Source organism: Lissotriton helveticus, chromosome 6, assembly GCF_964261635.1.
Source record: "Lissotriton helveticus chromosome 6, aLisHel1.1, whole genome shotgun sequence".
Taxonomy (NCBI): domain Eukaryota; kingdom Metazoa; phylum Chordata; class Amphibia; order Caudata; family Salamandridae; genus Lissotriton; species Lissotriton helveticus.
In genome coordinates, this window is record NC_136067.1 from 639,979,395 (window position 1) to 640,002,751 (window position 23,357).

The following is a 23,357-nucleotide window of genomic DNA, read 5'->3' on the forward strand; positions in this document are numbered from 1 at the left end:
GAGAAATATAGATGGCCCATATCAGGTACATGGGATGCCGAGTGCATCATGCGAGTAGAAGAAGCATTATGGAAAAAGAAAGCCAGACAGTCCCAGAAAGATGCCATCGAGTTATGGCGCAAAGAATCTCATAGAAGAACCGAAAAAGAAATCAGAAAAACAGAGTTAAGTAGGGAATCCTCAGAGAGAGCCCAAGAAAGGGAACTTCTAGAAGAAGGTGAACGAGTTAGAGCAGAACAGTCAGACAGACAGAGAAATGCCCTTGTTAAAGGTATGTATCCTCTTCTTGCCGAGGGCTTGCCAAAAGCAACCCCAGAAGCACCATGTAATTTCCCACCACCATTAGTTCCGATTAAGCTACGTCACAAACCGACCGCAGCTGATATTTTTCTCTCGTCCTATTTGGACGATACAGTCCCAGAATATGCAAATCCTGTTCCGCCTGCTCCCGTAAATAATGTAATTCCTGTTCCTCCAGCCACCAGGGCCGTGGGTACAGTTCACGTTACCGCACCAGTTACAACATCTGTTACAGCACCCCCGGCCCAGCATACAGTACATGTTCCAGCTACATCAGTCACTCTACCAACACGTACAGTACCCACCGACGATTCCAGTTTAGGAGCCGCGGGGGGAAGTCCTCCTGGTACCCCGCCTCAACACAGACGTATGACGCTACATGAACTAGCGTTACAGCGTACGCCAAAAGTTCATACATTTACAGATATCAAGCGAGCACTTACCGAATGTCGTTATGATCCAGTTCCAGGCGATGGTACTATGGTCATATATTCATTACGTTTAAGACGGGTGACCGACTATTTGGACACCCTGCCCGATATGAGAGAACATCTAGACAGAATATATTGTTTTACCCGTACAGGAGTGGATCCAGAAAGTGTTCGCGACGCCATGATTCAAAGAAAAGTCGAGACCCAGCTTATGCTTTTAAAGTTTTTAATTAACTGTTTAATAAGAGAACAAGATTGTCCAGGAAAAGATCATGAAGAAATGAAGGTCCTGACCAGGTGGAGTGACCATATAGCAGAGGGAAGACACAAGACACAGAATTGTATAGAGAGTATGTACAAGAAAATTCGTAGGGAAATAATAAAGTTACACGAGAAACGAGAAGCAGCACAAGTAACCGAGAAAGAAGACGACTCTCCTACCGAAGAGGTAGACGGCGAGAATCCCTCCAGAATAGCGTATGTAGGTAGAACTAGACTTTCCGACGGACATTCACGCCTAGTTCACAAGAAAGTTTTTCCTCCTCCATTGCCAGAACAGTGCTCTCTTGAGCAAGTATTCCAAGCTACCGATCACATTCTGAAATCACGAATAGGCTATAGTGAGCTTAGTACAATGCATGAACAAGAACTAGCCCGATCAGCAGTCCGGTGGACTATTGATTCTACCACTTTTCCAGACGAAATAGTGGCACAAATGTTTCTGAAACTGTCCCCAGCCGAGCAACGTCTGGTAGGTATGTATATGATCCAACACCTCATTACACTGTATGAGGTTCAGCATTCTGATCCAGGTCCTTTACATGATGTATTGAACGAGTTACTCCAGTATAGATGGAGAGGTCTAGGTACCGATTTAATTAGTATCATTCTAGAACAGCGCCACAAATATCGAACGTTTCTGAATCCGCATTTTGTTCACGTCTTACCCCCAGAAAGTAAGTCATTTTACATAGATAGACAGAATCCGTTACGAGAAGTACACCCAGTTAGGACAACGGGTGGTGATCTAGAACGAGTATTTGTTTACACCCCTATCACAAAGATGGAACTCTTAGAGATGAAAAAGTTAATTCCCTGTCACGACAAAGATCCAGCAGGGTTCCACCGTGAATTAAAAGACATTCTCCGTATGGGAGAATACACGTATCCTGATATCATTAAAATGTTAAAAGTCCTGTTGCCTGCGGGCATATATGAAAAACTCAAAGAAAAAGAATGGGAGGTGGGAGAGAAAAAGATAGATTGGACAGCTTTAGAAGCTGAAGATGGTTTACGAGTACCAGGTACCGGTCTTGGGGCGAAAGCCAAAGAATTGCCCGAGTTATTAATACAAGTTTTGCCAAGATTACTAGCCATGAAAAAGGAAGACTGGGATGCCATCTCAGCCTGTAAACAGAAACAAGATGAAGACACTAGTGATTTTTATTCTAGATTTGAGAAATGTTTTATTATTAACAGTGGTCTGAAAACAAGTAGTGAGTCATACCCTCATCTTTTTGTTACCAAACTAGTCGAGAATTCAAGTCCACAAGTTAAAAATCGAGTATTGAAAGTCGAAAGTACCTGGCAAGCTAATACTCCGTCACAAATGTTACAAATGCTCCAGTATCACCAGAACAGAATCAGGGAAGAGCAGGAACACGAAAGGAGACGTATGAAAGACACGAAAATGAAAGTATTAGTTGCACAATCTGTTTCACAAGACAGTCAGAAGAGGGGTCCGAATCAAGCCAGTCATCCTGCAGCTCCCGTTAAAGGGACATGCAATTACTGTAAACAGCCAGGTCATTTTATAAACGAATGTGCAGTTCTGAAACACAACATAGCTACTGGTAAAACTAAAGAAAGACCACGTCCGCCGAGACAAGAACAAGTTTCTCAGACTTCCCAGCCACCGCAGAATGCACAACAGACAGTTACAGTACCGCAGCCTATAGCTACAACACAGCATGTTACACAGCAGATGTACCAGTATGCACAGTCAGAGTATCCAGATTATCAGCCGTATTCATGAAACAGCCTAGAGAGGGAGGTAGGCTTGCCTCTCATCGAGATACCTGTAGATCAAGAGGGTCCCTATGTACATAGTCAAGTATTAGGGAAAGACAGAAAGTTTCTGATTGATACAGGGGCAAGTAGGACTACCATCAGTCATGACGAGGTTCCAGGGGCTCCGCTCTCAGGCTCAAGAAATGTTTCCCTTGGATTTTCAGGAAAGCCCATTGTTAATGAAATATCGAAACCAGTTACTCTAGAAGTCGGTCCATTGTCCCGAACTACTGATTTGTTACTCACGAAATCTTGTCCAGAAAATTTGTTAGGCATTAAGACATTAAAAGAATTAGGAGCAGTTATTTGCTGTTCCCCAGAGGGGGTCCGCCTGTTTTTGAGAGACTTCAAAGGTCATTATGTATTACGTGATTTTGATCGAAGATTATTGAATGTACCACAGCATTTATGGGCGCTAGGTCCAACTGATGTAGGTTGTATGCATATCACACCCCATCGTGTGACTCTGAAGCAAGGTGTAGTATTACCACGAATCAGACAGTACAAATTGCCACCCGAGGCTGTAGCAGCCTTATCCAAAATTATTGACGAACTTATTGCTCAAGGAGTGGTTGTAGAAACTGACTCCAACGTATGTAATTCTCCTATCATTCCAGTCTTGAAACGTACTGATCCAAATGCACCCCCAGTATATCGATTAGTGATTGATCTTCGAGAACTTAATAAATGTATCATACCCCAGTACCCAGTAGTCCCAGATATTTCATCACTCTTGACAGCCATTGATTCTGAAGCTACGTTCTTCACAGTTATCGATCTCAAGAACGCATTCTTTAGTGTCCCTATTCATCCAGACAGCCAGTTCCTTTTTGGTTTTTGTTTAAATGGAAGAAGCTATAAATTTACACGAGCACCTCAAGGCTTCACAGAAAGCCCTAGTATTTACAGTCAAGCACTTAAAAGACAACTAGACAGTATTCATATGCCAACTGACACTGCCCTGCTCCAGTATGTCGATGATCTACTGATCACAGCCCGTTCTGAACGTGACTGCGAGCGTGCGTCACTTACAGTCCTGTATTTTCTGGCCGAGATGGGGCACAAGGTGTCCCCTTCCAAATTACAATTCTGTGTCCAGCAAGTGGTATACTTGGGACACTTACTGTCCAAGAGGGGTAGGCAGTTGACACCTGACCGTATCCAGTTAATAGCACATCTTCCACAGCCCAAGACTCAGAAGGAGGTACGAGCTTTTATTGGCCTCACTTCTTACTGTAGACAATGGATTCCTCAGTATGCATTTCTAGTCAAGCCACTGATACAGTTAACAACACAGGAGGCAGCCGTATCGACTGTCCTCCCTTGGACCCAGGAACATACACTTGTTTTCAATGAATTAAAGAAAGCTTTATGCCAAGCACCTGTTCTAGCAACACCAAACTACAGTAAGCCTTTTACACTTTTTGTCACAGAACGTGATGGTACTGCATTATCTGTTCTCACACAAGATCAAGCAGGACAATACAAGCCCTGTGCTTATTTTTCTAGCACATTAGATCCAGTGGCCCAGGCTCTGCCTGCGTGCCTCAAGTCAGTTGCAGCCACAGCTCTAGCTATCAGACAAAGTGATTCCATAGTGTTAGGACACTCTCTGACAGTACAAGTTCCACACTCTGTGGAAGTTCTTTTAAACAGAACCCAGACTCAGCACTTGACAATTGCACGTTTAACAGGTTATGAATTGACACTGTTTCAGCCACACATAAAAATCCGACACTGCAACATTCTAAATCCAGCTACGCTGTTACCGTCAGTTACTTCAAATCCTGCCACACATGACTGTGTGGAAATTGTTAACACCATGACAAAGCCAAGACAAGACTTGACAGATATTGCCTTACCTGATCCCGACCTGACACTTTATGTGGATGGTTCATGTATGAGAACAAGTACAGGAGAACTAGTAGCCGCGTATGCAGTGACTACTGACACCGAAGTTATAGAAACACATCGTATTGACACCCTGTCTGCTCAAGCAGCAGAGTTAGTCGCTCTGACCCAAGCCTGCATACGTGCCAAGAACCTGAAAGTTAACATATACACAGATTCACGTTATGCATTCGGAGTTGTACACGACTTTGGAGTGCTCTGGCAAGAGAGAGGTTTCATGACTTCTCATGGAACTAAGATCCAGCATGGTCTCCTCATTCAAGCTCTGTTAGATGCAATACATTTGCCGACAGCTATCGCTATCATGAAGTGCAAAGCACATACGAAAGTTACTGACATCATTTCCCAGGGTAACGATCTGGCAGATCGAACAGCCAAGCTTACAGCTCAGACTCCAGACATTCCAGTTAACACGACACAGACACTCATTCCAGATCAGACTACTTGTATGACAGTTAAGGACCCTACACAAGATGTCATAGACATACAGTCACATGCTATTCCCGAAGAAATCAAGAAATGGTCCGAACAAGGAGGGGTCCAGACAGATCAAGGATGGTTGACGAAGGGAAAAGCCACATGGTTTCTCCCCGACTCAATGGTTCAAGTCATTATTAATACCGCACATAGTCCAGCATATCTAGGAGAAAAAGCTATGTTAGACAGTATCCAGAACCTTTGGTTCAACAAGCATTTACGAGCAGCAGCCAAACAGAAAGTGCGTACCTGCATGATATGTTGTCAGTTCAATCCAGGTAAAAGTGTCCCGGTGGAACAAGGGGGATTCCAACCTCCTGACCACCCTTTTGAAGTCCTCCAAATGGATTATATTCAGATGGAGCGATGTCGAGGTTTTAAGTATGTCCTCGTAGTTGTATGTGCTTTGTCCAGATGGACAGAAGCGTATCCGGTTCCAGATTACACAGCTGCGACCACTGCCAAGCAGTTGGTTCGTGAGTATTTTCCCCGCTTTGGATTACCTAGGGTCGTGTATTCAGATAACGGCCAGCCATTCTCATCCGAGCTCATGAAACAAGTTTCCCTTCTGTTAGGGTACCAGTGGAAGTTCCATTGTGTACGCCATCCTGAAGCAGCCGGTCTCGTAGAGAGACATAACCAGACTTTGAAAATCCGCATTGCTAAAGTATGTAGAGAAAAAGGTGTAGATTGGTTAGTTGCCCTGCCAGTTGCTCTGTTCTACATGAGAATGGTTGCACATTCCAGATCAGGCCTGTCCCCGTATGAGGTCGTATTCGGCCGTCCTCCAAACATGTGGGGTACACCTAGACCCCGTAGTATTACAGATGTTTCCAGTAATATGCTGACAGATTACCTAGCTTCCTTGATGTCTGCCCTACACTCTTGTCGTTCACAGGTTGCCGCTGCATTTCCAGACAACACCGAGGTGAAACCGCATGAGGTCGTTCCGGGAGAATATGTCCTGGTGCGCAATTTCGATCGTTCAAGTCCGCTGGAGCCCCGTTGGAAGGAGCCCCAAATGGTGTTGTTAACTACAAGGACCGCAGTCAAGCTAGAAGGACGCCGAGGATGGGTCCACATCAGTCATATCAAGAAATTCCATGGACTGCGACAAAAGACATTGATTAAAGACTGCCTTATTCCTAAGGACTGCCCAAAAACAGACTCTGTATTCAAACTTCCCCTGTTAGAGAAAACTCCGCAGCAGGAGTATAAAGATAAACTCCGGTCTAGTAAAATAAGTCAGCCAGTTTAATTGTCTAAGTCCCTCTCGGGTGAAACGGTTAGACAGGTTCCTGACATGTATGAGATAGACCCACACAGTGAGAGAGTTAGTCAAAACTCTAAAAGATGTATTATCGTTCTATTCTTTTTGTCATTTTTGAGTCTTATGGTTACATGCATAAGTTATGCTTTACATTTATGTTTTCCAATTTCACATGTACATATGCTTTCTAATGTTACAGTAGAGCACACATTTAGTGATCTGCCTCCTCACGAGCTATCCTATCGTCTTGCTATGCGTAACAATACATTCATTCGAATGTTGCACTATTCACACCAGACCAGCAATGCCACTAATTGTTGGGTGTGTGGTCGACTCCCCCCTTTCCAGACACCGAAGGGAGTTCTGCCACTTTTTCCTTATCCGTTTTCACATAATGGTTCGTGTGGAGCATGGTCCACGTTAACGTCATCCTCAACTGATATGTCCCTTCTGAATAGAACATGTTTTCCAGACAAGGAAGGTCTTTCCCATAGAACAGGGTTAGATCTAGAAAACGAAGTATATGATTTAGGTAATTATTCCTCGAATTTCATGGTCCTGAATGTTCAGTCCGATACTACTCCAGATTTGCCTGCTATTTCAGTACTACCAGTCAAAGGCGAATTATGTGTCAGAAAGAATGGTTCCGCACATGTAGGACATAGTGATTGTACTACTATTGTCGAGTATAGTGACAGTGGGAAATCTATTTTCAAAGCCTCACGTCATTCTTATTTTGTTTGTGGTCAGACCGCATATGTTCGTCTGCCCCTCGATTGGGATGGAACATGTTATATTGCCTTCCTACTGCCACCAGTTTTTCTAGCCCCATCTGATTATCACAGAAACACACATCTAGTACACGTTAGACATAGAAGGGAGACCGAGTCCCCAATTGTCGATCAAACTGAAACTGCTCTAGAACAATATCAAGACTTCAATAAAGGTTTCTTCTTCTTTATAGGCCCTGTCCAGAATAGTAAGTTAATACGTAGGTTAACCAGAACCCTTGAAGCAGTAGTGAATGAGACTACTTCCGCTCTAGGTAACTTAACAGAAGAACAATCTGCTATGCGTTTTGTTGTGCTCCAAAATCGTCTCGTCCTTGACGTCATACTGGCCGATAGAGGAGGAGCTTGTAGAGTCATCGGATCTAGTTGCTGCATTTTCATTCCTAATAACGCGCCGTCTGTTTATTCAGCTATAACCAGACTTCATAAAATTGCCCATCAGTTACACCAAGATCCAGGCACCTGGACGTGGTCCGGTTGGCTCTGGAGTATTATATCTGCCTGGGGATGGAAAGTATTGTCATTCCTAGGTATAGCAGTAATGATCATATTCAGTTGCTGCCTCTGTTTACAATGTGGCCCTGCGATTTGCGGCTTGTGTGCTACATCCTGTATTCCTAGTTCTAAGTCCCGTTCCAAGACAATTCGAGACGAGCAAATGATGCTATATGAACAGATAGATGGTATCATGAATATTGATGTTTCCTGATGGAAACGTAGGGCACAAGGAGGGAATGTGGAAAAGTAAATTTTGCCATGTTATATGTGCCTACGTGTTCCCCATCCTATGCTATATGTGCATGATCGATATGCATGTATCCCCCTATGATCGATTAAAGACGCAATCATAGTTGTGTCCAACTCTAGTATGCCAGTTTCCAGTTCTCGTGAAAGCAACGAGTATTAGGCCTAAGTTGCCACCTTTTTCAGTGTGCACGTTAATTCACCGCATTGTCCCCGTTTCTAGGCCTCAAAAGGGCCCGGACACCAGATTCAAGCTCCAGTCTCCTAAACTCACTCCGAGGAGCGATGCAGCCCCCACCTGCATCCCTGACCCTTCACTTACTTCCTGCCTCGCAGTGCCCGGCCCGGCCTGGCTCTGCCTCCCAGTCTGTCAAGAGTATGTTATGCTTCTAGTTATCAGTCCAGCCCTCCTCCTCTGCATTCCTAAGCTACTGAATCGCATCAATAGTTTCAGCTATGGTCTAGCCTTCCTGTCTCCATGTAAGAGAAATACTGTATTAATATTCATAGAATATTCCTAGCACACGCAATACATGTAGAATTATGCATGCACCAGTCTTAGTGTCAAGTAGCCTTTGCCCTGATAACTTTTGGATTCTATCAACATGTATTCCAAACACAAGATACCAGATATGATATAGGTACAAGTCGTTCTGACACTGCAGACTTTAGTCTCCTCTTCCAGCGTAGAAGTCATAGCCCCAGTTCTTCCTGGTAACACGTCATTGCCCGTTTGCGCGCACCACTAGGTTAAAGGTCCCAGCTGCTCAGGTGGCCCCCTCCATGTTTCCGCCCACTCATGACACTTCCATGACGTCTACATCACATGTCTATGTATACGCCCTGTACACGCCTTCTTGTTACACCCATTTTACTCTTATCTTTCGCGACTGCTACGAGTTACGCCTACTGCTACGCCTACTGTATTGAATGTAATGTAATTGTTTTAGTATATATACTGTGTACTGTTACTGAAAGTTACCACACCCTTATCCCCTTACCCATTCTCTGGCAGCTGCCATCCTTTCTATTTCCGTGCAGGCTATCCCGTTCCTGTCCCTTCCCTTATGCCTGATTAAAGCCTGTAAGACTCAAGATACCTCGAATCCTGTCTCTTATTTATTGAGCTATCTGTTTTATTCACTGTATTCAAAAATAGTACCGGTAATTAAATATTTATTTACCACAGTTCCTGGGCTGTGAGCTCAATAATGAGGGTCGAGGTTTGGCTCCTCACTTCTTGGAGAAATGCGCACAACTGCGCGCTCCTACAACACTGAAAAAAATACAGTCCTCGCTGGGTTTTTTGAATTTCGGGCGTACTTACATTCCCGAATATGCCCAGCGTATCAAGCCATTGTATGCTTTAATACAACCTCCTTTTACCAAATTGTGCTGGATGCCTGAGCATTCAGCCATTTTGCAATCTTTGCAGGCTGATCTGCTAGAATCTAAATTCTTACTGACCCATGATAACCACACCAACCTGGTGATAAGAATCATCCCTGGGGCGGTGGGTTTCACATACCTTACTTTTAACGAAGGTGACACAGTGCCAATCACTTACAAGTCACACTTGTACACTTCGGCTGAAATGCGGTTTTCCACTGTGGAAAAAGTTTTGACAGCAGTGCAAATGGCGATTCATAAGGATCGTGCACTGTCGCAGGAAAAACGCATGTTGGTGGTAACCCCGTATCCTGCTCTGGAAGCAGTGACGAAAGCCAGTGTACCAAATTCTAAAGCTTTGCACCCGCGGTGGATACAATGGGCTGCATCATTGACGTCTCCGGATGTCACGTTTAATGTTGATGCCTCTTTACAGTCACAGGAGTTTTTGCAGTATGAGTTTGTTCATACTGCACAATTGACTATGCGCCCTTTGGAGGATTTCCATTGTATCATTTACACTGATGGTTCAGCGCAAGTTGCGCATGAGTCTAAGCACGCATACATTTCTGCTTGCGCCATTGTGGTAGGTACCATGGCAAATGATGAGTTCAAGTCCGATGTCATGCATACGCAGACATTAGGGGACTGTACCGCCCAATTGGCAGAGCTCCGTGCTCTGATGCTTGCATTGGGGTATGCGGATCCTGGTGTGACTACTCTCACTGTGAGTGACTCTTACTACTGTGTCCAGTCTTACAATGAAAACCTGTTCTTTTGGATTCAGAATGATTTTCGTGATTCCAAGGGTAGCACAATAAAACATAAAATGATCTGGGTTCGAGTGGCTGAACTTAAGGAGTAGCTGCCACTCGTGTATGTAATTCATACTCTTGGTCATCAACATGTGGGAGTTCATGCTGTTGGCAATAGTTTGGCCGAGGAGGCCGCAAAAACAGCAGTATCGACATATTTGGTTGCAGCAGTTACACGTTCCAAAAGTAAGATTGATGATGACATCTTGGCGGCTGTTGCCGCTACTGAGAAGGGAAGTAAATATCCTAAGGGGTTCCCTTCAAAGTATTCATATCACTTAAGTCCTGATAATGCCCCTTATGTGAAAATACTGGATGTTGTTGAAAGATTGATTCCCAACGCGGACCGCAGATCCAAACTGATTACAGCTGCCCGCGAGGGTGTTGCGTCTGCGCATGCGGGCGTTTCGGCTACTGTATCTCAGTTACAACAGTGTTTCAGATGGTGGGAACTGTACAAACAGACACGTGATTATGTCCTTCAATGTGACATTTGCCAGCAGATTAAGCCTTCGACAGCTACGCGTCCGCACCAGGCACAGTTGTACATTTCTAATAGACCACTTGGTTGTGTTTAGATCACTGCAGTCCTTTTTCCTCTGATACTGCGTATAAGTACATCTTAGTTGCAGTTGATTCATGCACACTCTTTGTTTGGGTGTGGCCACACGGCAGCGCTGATTTGCAAACTGTCATTGGAGACTTGCGTATCTTTGTAGGGATTTTTGCCTGTGGCACCTTCCATTCGGATCAGGATCCTGCTTTCGCCTTTAAGGCGTATAAGGATGCCATGACGTCTTTGGGGGTACAAGTCAAGTTTTCGTCTCCATACAGACCTGAGTGTTATGGAACGAATGAATTGAGATTTAAAGCAGTCTTTGACAGCTAGAGATATAGGCACTGGCAGGAACTGGCTGGCCCATCTCAATAGCGTGCAACTTGCACTTAATATTCTCCCTAGAAGGTCTCTGGGTGGGCGGACCCCATACGAAATGCTCTTTGTTATCAAAATGTTCGTCCCAGACCTTGACGGTCTAGACCAGGCTGCGGTTGCTGCCTCCTTTGACGTAGATGAACATTATCATGTTTTACAGAATCTACAAGAGACGAGAGACAGTCTTGCAAAGGAACACTTGCCCTCCACATCTGATGCTGCATTGCAGATTCTGGTAGATGGCTGGCTACCCAAAGTTGGAGAACTGGTTCGAGAGAAGATCGACAACAAGAAAGAATTTGGTCCTTCATATCGAGCTCCAGTTCCTGTGCTTGGTGTGAAGGGCACAAGAACAGCATTTTACCACCACTTCCAGGTTGTAAAGAAAAAAGGTACTTCTCCATTGACAATGTCAAACTACACAGAGTGGCCGATTCTTCTTAGTATGACACCTGCGTTCTCATGTCCATCGATTCTGAGAAATTCAGTTTTTGGCCCCGGCTCCTAACCGCAGGCCTGACGTTGCCCTCAAGATGCCTGCCGTTTCCAGTCCTTTGTTAAGTTCTCCACCTGATACTCACCTTGATGAGACTGAATATACTTACCCCACTGACCTCTCGATGCCTGATTTGCAAACTCATTTGGCTACGGAGTCCAGATTTTCATTTGACACTGACTCTCACACATCGAAGACCCCTTCAAAGATTTCTGTTTTTGAATCATGGTTTAAAAAACATTTTTTGATTCCTCCTTGGACCTACATTTGGTTGGTGCTTTTTTCAATGTACTTGTTCATGTCTATTGGATTTGTGGTGTATTTTTTCCGCCTTGTTAACAGACACTATGTTGTAGAGAGAACATGCATTCGACATATTAATGGAACATTGGCTCCCCATTCCTCATCACACAGATTGAAGAGGGACCTGACTTTTGTTTACATTAAGTATGGGCGAAATTTGCGAATTCGTGGTCCTCATAATCCGCAAATTTGTGCGAATTTGCGGATTTATTTTGCGTGTTCGCGGGGCGCTTTGCGAGTTCGCGGGGCGCTTTCAGCGCGCCGACCGCGAAGTTACCCATGTGGTCGTACATGGCCTCCTCCATCTTGTTTGCATTGCATATTTCCGTTTCCAGGTTCTAGTTGCATTCTCGCGTAGTGCGCAGGGCGCGATTACGTGGTTGCGTGCGTTTTTGCGTGCTCGCGAGGGAAATATCGCACGAACTTACCCCCGCGGTCCTCAATGGGAGCTGCCATCTTGTTTTTCATTCATTGCTATGGTTCTGGGCATGCTTTTTCAATCCTCCCCTAATCTTTGCAATCCTTTGTTTCTTTGAACTTTTTTTAATCTTTTTTACCCATGATCTACATCTATATTTTGTGTTTTTTTCTACTTTTGGTTACTTTAAAACTACTTTTGTAACTATTTTCTTTTATTTATTTTTTCCCTATTCTCTTTCTATTATTTCCATTCCTGTCCAGGACCATGGCAAAGGGAGCCGGGAAGAACAAGGGGAAGGGTCCCGCACCCCTTACCCGGCTCCCTTGCGGGCGATTAAGGGAGCAAGTAGTAGCCTTGGTGAGTAGCTATTTAATAACTACTTTGTTTTCTTCTGCTCTGTGTTATATTGCTAATATATGTTTTTCCGAAGAGCAAGAATGCTGTCGATTCGATTACATTGCAGGTAAATGAATCTTTCAATAGCTTCTGTGATTGCAGGTGCTCGCCTGCTCAGTGGCGTTGCTACCATGCTTACTTGTTTGCAACTTTGTGCTCATTTGAGCAGAACTGCGTAATGCTAGAGAGACTAGAGATTCAAGTCTAGTCCTTCCTTTGTACTCCTGCTGCCACTAAGAAGAAATAGTGGTGGATTGATAGGTTGAGTATATTATGACTTGTTATTTAGTAGGAGGACATTTTTTAGTTGTCTGCAATCATGATGACGGACTGTGTCTGTCACGCTGCGTGCTGCTGAGTGCTGGCAGTCATAGTAGAACCTTTTTGTTGTTGGTTTAGTAAGTGATTTACGTAACTTTGCAAGTAGACGGTCTGCGAATCCAGCAATACTGTACTATCTATCCTCGTTGACCAGATCGGATAGGTCAATCAATACATGTAGTGCAAGTGTTGGTAATTTGTAACCCTGGGCATAGAACTACGCTCCGTTCGCGGAGTTTGCGAATTTTCGGCAACTTCGCACTTCGCTGCGAGCGCGAAGTTGTCGACTACTTCCCAATCTACAGCGTAGCGTAGTAGTTTTTCTTCCTCGCGCGCTCAATAGCATTCTCGCGTACGTGGTAATGACTTACCGTGGTTCTGCGTTCGCTTTCTCGCTTTTCTCTCCCGGTCGAATTCGCTTCGATGTTTGAAATCCGGCCGCACAATCCCATGCAACTGTGATAACACGATAACGTCATTCGGACGCGCGAACATGTCATTAGGACGTGCAATCCTTCTTGCAGCGCCATGGTGGTAAGATCGCGTTTCCGAACACGCAGAAACTGCAATCTGGCACAGAATATCTCTCAAGCATGTTAAAATCTTCTCAAAAATGTTAATTTAACCCCTCAGATTGTGATTTGGCTGTATTTTTTGGCTAGGAGTCCTCTTTTTGTTTCTACTCATTTTTTCAAGAGAAAGAAGTGCCCCTGAGTCTCCAACTTCCTGTTCCTGTCCACCAGGCTCCTCCCAGTGCTTTGTCAATGTGGTGTTCACTTTCATTTGGATTTGGAGGTGGAAGGATCACTCTTTGTGTATGTCTGCTGCATCATAGCATTTAATTGGATTTATTGAGGAATTTTGTATTTGAACTTTTCTTTTACAAGCAAGTTTGAGAATTGAGAATTTGTGTACTGTAAATCTTTGTTTGGTTTGGGTTTTTTTTTAACTACAGTTTTCTGTGCTTCCCAATCTTTCTTAAAAATTATTATTGAGGGAGGCTTGTACTTTCATGAGGGGCCAAGTTGTATGTGTTGGAAATTTCATCCAGTAGGCCTAGAGGTACCCAAGGGTCCACCCATGTTTCTCTGGTGTCTGTAAAACATCATGGATGGCATTGTATTTAATTGCATACTCTGTTGTAGTGGAAATTAATTTTATTTTAGTAAAATTAGGTAACCCTAGTATTTCATGTAGTTAGTGTAGGCCTGCTTGAGTTCATTTACTTTCTGTGGGTGGCTTGGCCAGGTGGTTGCGGCCATTTTGTGTTTGTAGCCACTGTGTTTTTGCCATAGGCCTCCAAGCTTGTGGCCTACTCTGCCAGTAGGCCCAAGGGTACTACTAGAGTCCTCATCATGGGTGCATGAAAGTTGTTCAACTGTTATTGGGGTGTTTAAGTTGTAAGTGTAACATCATGTAGGTCATGGATGGCTTTGGATTGATTAGCAAAATGTGTTTTTGGTGTTGATTTGCAGGTTTTGGGTGTGTGTTGAATAATATGGCTTTTTCTGCGCACTAGGTAACCTTAGAATTCAGCTCGCGTAGTTTTGGTAACTCTGCACAGTGCTACAACGCGACCTTACAGTTTTTGTCTTCTTCGCGCGCTCAATGTGCGTGCTCGGGAACGCGATAACGATGTTTTGTACAGTTCGCGCTGCCAAACACGCTGAATTTGCATTCTCACGCGCAATATCTCTCGAGTTGCCTAAATCCTTCCTGAAAATGTAGATGCTGTTCATTTTGCTAAAGAAACTCCTCAGGTTGTCATTTGCTTGTAGTTTTGGGAGCATGGACCACTTACTGTTTTTGTCCTCTTTGTACTTTGTTGTTTGAGGGTGGCCTGACCATGTGGGCGGCTTGGCGGCCATTTTGTGAAGCCAAGCATTGTCCTTTTGCCATAGGAATGTATTGTCTGTCTTCTCTTTCTTTTCATGTTTTTGGGGGTGGCCAGGCCATGTGGGGGCGGCCGTTTTGTGTGACCTTCCATCGTGCTTTAGTTTTTTTGCCGCAGGCCTACAAACTTGTTATTTTTTCTGCCAGTAGGCCTAGAGTCCCAGAGGTAGTCAGCGGGGATGCTTGATGTAGCGGTTTCCATCCAGGATAAACAAGTTCCACTTCCACTACATTTGCATTTTAGTTCTTTGCTATTCTTACTCTTACTGAGTGTACTAATACTTCTAGTAGTAATTAAAATTAATGCTAACAAAAATCCACATTTGACTGATGTTATTCTGCCTTCTTTGCTTGTAGGTGCACAAAAGACTGAAGAGGAGGTGTCTGTCATCATTCATCGCCTGTTCTACTGCCAGACGGACGTCCTTCTGTACTACGTCACGTGTGGTGTGACTAACCTGACCAGACATCATTCTCAACAACTTGTGCAACTGAGTGCTGCTGCTGACATCTGAAGAAGATGGGCCCAAAGAAAGCAGGTACCAGGTCCTCCAAGACCAAGAAAGTTGCTGAGAAGAAGAAGGAAGAACAGAAGAAGGAAGTGACACTTAAGTCTGGTGTTGACCCGAAAACCTTTTTTGGGAAAAAAAGTACGCCTGCAGCAGCAGTGACTGGGGTCCAAGCTGGGGCCAGAACCTCTGCATCAGTGGGCCCAAGCCACCAACCCAGGCCCAAGCAAATGAGTGGGGAAGAGGTAGCCAGCCTAATGGTGGAAAGCAGTGATACTGAGCCTGACCTGAACTTATCGCTATCTCAAAGTAGTACACATTCCACGCAAGAGGGAACACAGCAGAATAGTGGTGAACAACAACCACCGCCCGCAATAGTAGATGTTCAACCTCAGCAACCGCCCGCAATAGTAGTTGTTCAACAACCACCACCCGCAATAGTAGATGCTCAACGGAAAGAACAACCACAACCACCGCCTGCAATAGTAGTTGTTCCACAACCACCGCTCGAAATAGTAGATGTTCAACGAAAACAACAACCACAACCACCGCCTGCAATAGTTGTTGTTCAGGAATCACCACCGGCTATAGTAGTTATTGTTCCTCCCGAAGTCGGGGAAGTTCAGGAAATTGAGCCTGATGCAGAGCAAGAAGAGGCAGCACCTCATGCAGGAGATCTATTGTTTTCCAAATCCCCACCAAGGAAAAGGAGGGTTAGTCCATCGAGTTCTTCGCCAAGCATCCCTTCTGATGATCTTGATCTCAATTGGGAGCCACAACAATCTGAGCATGAGAGGGAGAGACATCCCAAGAAGACCAGGCTAGGGAAAAGGAAGGTTCCAGGAAGCCTACCACTTATGGAGTGCGATGTTGAACAGCCGGATAATGATGGTGATGACGAGTCAGACCCAGTCATCACAAGCATTACTCCTAGCCCTGAGGACATGGAGACCAACATTTTAAACCTAGCAAGAATAGCTGCGACTAGGGATGTAGCATGCATACCACCAACACAGGCCACACCAAAACTACCTCCAGCTTCCATTTTTACATTTGCACAGAGCCGGCAGCGTCCTACATCCAGCACAAGTTCCACCTCAGCAGAAGTAGGTAGTGGTACTACTGCGCAGCCACATAGTGAAATTCAACACACAACCTCAAGTTCATCTGGCATTGGAAGTGGCACCTCTAGCAGGAGACAAAAGTTAAGCTCCCCAGTGTGGGACTTCTTTACAGTTAGCGCAAATGAGGAGAACATTGCTATATGCTCCATTTGTCATTCCTCTGTTAGTCGTGGTAAGCTTGGTACAAACTATGGTACCGGAGGCCAAATGATCCATATGAAAAAACACCACGCAATCAAGTGGGAGGACCACCTACATCTCATAAAAGCAGGAACAATTAATGTTGGTGGGGAAGCAGTAGAAGGTCCACAGGTCGAACAGGAAGAAGAGGGAGACATTCTATCTGGTAGTGGTACACTAAGTACCCCTGTCCGACTCCCCAGCACTGCAGTGGTAGATCCCACATCCTCCGCATCAGCAACATCTCAGTGGCACCAGAGTAAGAGTAACCCGGAGACACCAAGGAGTACGGGTTTGAAGTCTGCGACGCAAAGTACTGCATCGGGCATAACTGAAAGAAATACCAAGCAGCGCACCATTGTTAGCATGTTTAGGCAGGAGGGAAAGTACGAGCGCAACCACCCAATAGCACGTTTGTACCATGCTAAGCTTGCTAAAATGTTAGCTCTGGACCTTCTCCTTTTTCTTTTGTTGAAGGGGTGGGTTTCTTGGAATTTGTGACAACCCTCTGCCCAAAATGGAATGTTCCCAGCCGCTACTATTTTGCCAGAGTTGCTGTTCCAGCACTACACCCCGACGTGCTGGAATTGCTTGGAAAAGCCTTGCAGCAGAGTGCTGTGCATAGTATCCACCTGACAACAGACATGTGGACCAGTTGCCAAGTCACTGATTACATGTGCATCACTGCACACTGGATCTCTTTTTCAGGTGTTAGAGACAAGATATCTACCGGCATTGACACTACTGAGATTTTTAATGATACTCGCAGACATGCTACTGTAGCCATGTTTGCTATGGAGAAATCGCATACTGCTGCAAACATTTTGGATGAGTTCAACAGCAAGGTCTTTGAATGGCTGTGACCAACACACAACCGATCAACAAGAACCACAGCAGATCTAGGCTACATGTGTGTGCAGTGGTGGAATAGAATAGTGGTATGATTGACTGACATTGGCGCATTGATTTAATCACTTGTTTTGGAAAATGCTAGGTTGATGTATATGCCTTTTGTCTGAAACTGTGAAAAATGTAGGTAAATGGAGTTTGGGCCACAGACTCACGGCCCGGTGTTGTGGTGTGGCCCTGTAACTGTTCTGTGCTGGCTCCTATCTTGTTGTTCTTTTCGATGACTGCTGTGCAACATGAAGAGTAGAGTTAATCAATGTATCCAAGCAGCCTCAGTCTGAAAATCTTCTCGCTCACGAGTCTTGTCTTTTTTGCACTACACCGTAATTGATTTTTATGTTTTCATTCAGTTAACTTATTTTGTAATACTCCATTTCTTCTTTCATCAACACTTACAGGCCGGCCTTTCACCCAGCGCTATTATACGTGGAGCCACAACTCACACTTAACTTACCAATCCTCCTCATCATCATCCAGCCAGAGGCCCCTAAGAATGATATAATCAGTCACAGTGTCCATGGAAGGGAGGACAAAGATGAATGATGAGATACAACTACACATATAGCCCTGGATAATACATTAACTTTAGTATCATTTTCATATTTTTCTTTGATTCCTTTTTCCTCTTCATTTATTTTACGCTTGTGTTTGGTAATTGATTGTTCACTTAACACCTGCAATGCTATGGCTTTTCCCGTCCTGTGCTGAGATTTCTCAAATCTCTTTGTTCCATGACGAGTTCACCTTGTCATCCGCACAGGGTAGGTAAAGCTGATGACGAGCTGAGCTTGTCATCAGCATGGAAGGAGTTAAACTATCTCTTAATTTTCTTTGCTAGCTTTCAGCCCGCTACACCAGGTATTACGGTTTCTCAGAGGGCATACAGCCTAGGCAAAAGTCATATTCATATCATATATAAGAAATACTTCCTTTGAATTGTGTAGTAGTAGTTAAGTAATTACCACTTATTATTAACCATCAAGTTAATAATAAACCTTCATCATGCATCCATTTCATTTTTCTTACTTGACTTTACATTTATTGGGTAGTTGTGGATCAGCAATCATCGTCTTCATTGTTTTGCTTTTGTTATCTCCATGCGTACTGTTTTTCTTTGTCAAACCTTTCCCCAAACCCCCGTTCCCATCCATTCATCAAACCCTAACCCTCTTCCCCCGGGCTGTGTGGTTTTATATTGAGGTGTGATGTTACTACATTAAATCTACACCAACAATTGATCACACGCTTGCTGGGGCAGATGTGGTGAAAGCAACACTAATGAAATCAAATGTCAACGAGGCAGGGCGAGGATCTTCTTCTGATTGCCCACCCAAGCTCACTTTATGTGCTAGTGTACAAGGCAATTAATTTCCCAAAGTGACCCAACGAATAAATGTAAATCATTGCTGGCATTGTTTGAATTTAATTTTAGAGCATTTAAGTTTATCCTCCCATCCCCACCCTAACCCCAACCAATGTACAAGTCCAAAGAATGTCCCACAAAAATAACCCCAACACCCAATTCCCACCCACCAACAAAAGTATTAAAAAAGGGGCAAATCAACAGGGTCCATTACAATTGGCGGGCTTTGAGGTGTTTGTCCACTATAATCTTGACACGCTCCTCTGATTGCTCCTCCAGCTTGGCCACCCGGAGGAGAAGTTGTTGCCGAAATGCACGGCACCTACATTTGCATCCATGCTGTGTGGGGGTGGCAGATGTTAATTGCCGGCGGTGAGCGGCTGCCTGGCCGCGGCGCCGTACTCCTGCAGGTGGGGCCTTGCTGGGGCCAGACGTATTGGAAGAGGCAGAAGCTGCTGCCGCCGCCTCTTCTTCCTCCTCCTCGGCCTCAGCCACCAGCTTGCGGTACTCCTCCACAATGGCCTGCAGTTTCCTTTGCCGGGCCCTGGCTGCCAACTCCTTCCGTAATGGTTTTTGGGAAGGAGTATGAGTATCTATAAAAAAAGAAACAGAATTGTAACTGAAACTCTTCAAAATTAATTCAACAGTACATTTTGGCATAGTAGCACTACCAAGCGCAGTACATACAATTGGTGTCAACTTTTAGTATCTATCTAATCTATCCTCCTGCTTCCCCTGCCTGTAGCATTTGTAGAAGTTTCTTCCGGCATTATACTTGCCCTAGTACTGGGTGGCCTTGAGTACACAGAAGAACACTAGTCTTTTTTGTATCTCATTTTATTTTTTCAAAGTAAGACTCTGCTTCCAGTGACAGTCTTCACCTATGATGAATACAATACATTTAGGGGGCATCCACCCATTAAAAGTAAATGTCTATCATTCTTTATTATCGGCTTAGCTGGTTTCACTTTCACCAGCAACCACCCATGCGTCCACTCCTTCCTTGCCTTGGGTTTCATTGACACAAACTCCGCTCATGATTCTTGCTATCCACTATATCCATGCACCCATATTGTTTTGCCCAACCAGGCCTGCATTTTCTTTCACCTTCCAGTTCTACCCATCCTTCAACAACCCATGCATCGGATTCATATCAGCCACGTGAATGAACCTTCCAAAGTATCCTTCTATGGTAGTTAGTCTTATTATTACATCTCTTTAGTCCTTCCTCCTTCCACCCTAGTTGACTTCTTTCCCTTTTTGTTCAACACATCCCTCAAGGTCATCTGATCTGACTTTTAGTCTTCTCCATAACTTTCACAGCTGAGTTGGAGTCTGATGGAAGAGGCCTTGTTTACTCAACACACACGGGTAATGCTACAAAGGGTGTCTTCTTCAACCATTGTATATTGTCCAGTACAACTTCAAATTCATACTTTCTTAATAAGTATCATAGCACAGTGAGGGAAATGCCCCCCTTCCACCTAGTAATGCAAATAAGTAATGAATATAACTTACCACCGCCCACCGCTGAAGTTTCCTCCCCCACTGATGCTCCTGCAGGTGCCGCAGCCACTGTCCCCTCCTGGATGGCAATCGCATCGCCGCTGGCCCCGTCGGCACTGGTGGTTGGTAGTGATTGTGCACCTATAAAAGCAAGTGCACCTTTTCAGATGCCTGCACACCTCCCCCTATTTTACTAGTTGTACTTTTTTCACCAGGAAGGAAGATTGAAAAAACAGTTACGTACAACATGAATCATTGTGTAACTAGTCCAAATTGCGTCCTACTGTACAGTAGTCACATTAGACAGAGTTTAGTTTTAATTTATTAGATGGTCCCTAGGGTCATCTAATCTCTACTCCTACTGTAGTCTTTGGAAAGTTAGCATGAGCCATATAACCATTTTAGATCCGGGTCTACTGCTTTGCCCATGTTACCTCGCAGCTTGTTGCACAGTAAGAAAGACACCTTTGAGGCCACATGAGTGTTGCATACAACTAAAGAGGTTGACAAACCAGTATTGTTAGTCCCTTTTGCTTATCCATAATGTTGTACTTTTTGCCATGACTGCTAAAAACTGGCATAGTTGTATTCACTGTCTAACGTGCAACATTTTTCTCATAGGCAGATGAGAAGAGAAGATTGCATTCTACGAAACAAGGGATTTGCAGAGCTTTCGAAAGATGCATGTGTAACCAGTATACGTTCAACGGTGAGGGGTCTCCCACAATTCACACATTTCTCTATCGTGCACTAGATGTACAAAATGTATAGTATTTAATCTTCTTCATTTTGCATGGTGGAGCAGGATGTTTTTCATGGAAATACTTACAAGGTACAACAATACAAAGCTTGTTATTAAAAAAATAACGTTTTTGAACTTGCACATAGACTCTGTGGTATATTTTGAGTGTCTGGGGTGTCGTGTACTGAAATGAGTGAGTGAGCGAAAGGGTGTTCTTCTGTTCTGGCCTGGGTTGTGTAATAAAATCATTGGGTATATATATCTAACTATCTTCGTGTGGGGGTCGGGAGTGGGACAAATGACTATGACCGAGAAACTTAGGTAGGTAGACGGTCATTGGTTTATGGGTTCATCTGACTGAGTTCTGTGACTAGGGTGTAAGGAGTAAGGTCCAACCTCCCTATCACCAACATCAACATCCTATTTTCTTGTGCATAGTTCTGTATGTGTATGTGCAGAGAATAATAACCACAACAGTAGTAGTAGTATACTAACTGAACAAAAATAAGTAGGCAAACATCTGGTTGTGCATTTTGTTGGTGGGAATTGACAAAGACTGGAGATTACAGAGGACAACGCAAAAGACAGGAGTGGACCCAGTGGCTACAGCTATTCTATCACAGCTTTATTCAAAAGAATACCTTAACTAAAGAGTGGCCAACAGGGCAAGCTTAGCTACACACAGTCTAATAGTAGTAGCACAGAGAGTCTTAGGGCAGAGGCAGTTTGAAGGAACTGAAAGTCAGGGATGGCATTGGATACCCAAAATTTGGAAAACAAATTTAAGACCAAAGAAGGTTTTGCTAACATTGAATTAGGAAGGAGGCTTAATAGGTTGGAAAAAATAAGGTGCGTTAAAAGGTTAGGGAAATATAATTGTTAATAATATAAGCACTGTAGGACTTACTGGGGCCAGCAGCAGGATCCTCGGGAGAGGAGCGCTCCGCTTGTGGTTGTCCCGCCAACTCGGACCCCGTCTTCTTGCCCCTGGGTGGTGCTGATCATGTAAGAAATAATAAATAAAGAGAAACATTAAGTGCTGTGAAACAAAGACATCATTCAAAAATCATCTCAAAGATTTTAGGAAACAACAATTCCAATAACATTGACTTCAAAGTATAAATGACAACTGGCTTGCAGGATTCACAGACCGTCTACTTATAGAACACTAATCAAATGTTCCATAAACATTCTGATTGCAGAATATACTAACGAAGCCAGTACCACCTGACCTACACCACCTATTCAAGAATCCAGATGGGCCAATTGTTCAGTAAGTTGGCATTTCCATTTTATTTTTGCCCGCAAACATGCATAGATGATGAGATGGAGGACACATGCATAAATTTGTGCATACACGGAATTGATGGTTGCTTGCGTCATATGAACTGCTACTGACTCACCTGACCATGCTATTGCTGCTAAGCCTACCACTCAGTAAACAAACTTCAAACCGGTTCTATAGAGGGGTGGGGTAAATAAGAACTAAGCATTCAGTGACAGAGGAGGCGTCATGAGGACCGTTAAAAAAATATGAACTAATACTATCCATCCACCACTATTTCACTAAAGGACAATGTAAGGAAGGACTAGACTCCAGCAATAGCATTAACTAACTTCAGTTCTCTAAAAACTCTAACATCAATAATCACCAGCCCAAGCTAGCGCAAAGTTACAAACCAGTAAAAGAAGTGGCGAGCAGCACCTGTGTCATACAATAACAGAAGATTTTGAGACGGAATTGATCTGCAATGTAACTAAGCGCACCAGTAATCGTGTTACTTTTTTGTCCATGAAATATACACAATACTTATACTACTATATTATATATTAAATATTACTAGCTACTCACCAAGCCCCACGACCTCGACACCTAGCAGGTCCAACAGGTACTGCTCCCTGTCCAGAATGTCTGCCCACCGGTGGGCCAGCTGCTGGTGGGTGCGCCGGATATCCGAGCGATGGTAGACTGCCCGGCGCACCTTTGCCCACCGGCGGTGACGCTCCTCTGGGCGGTAACCGGAGCCTGGCCTGCCGCCTGCTGCCAAGGTCAAGGGGAGGT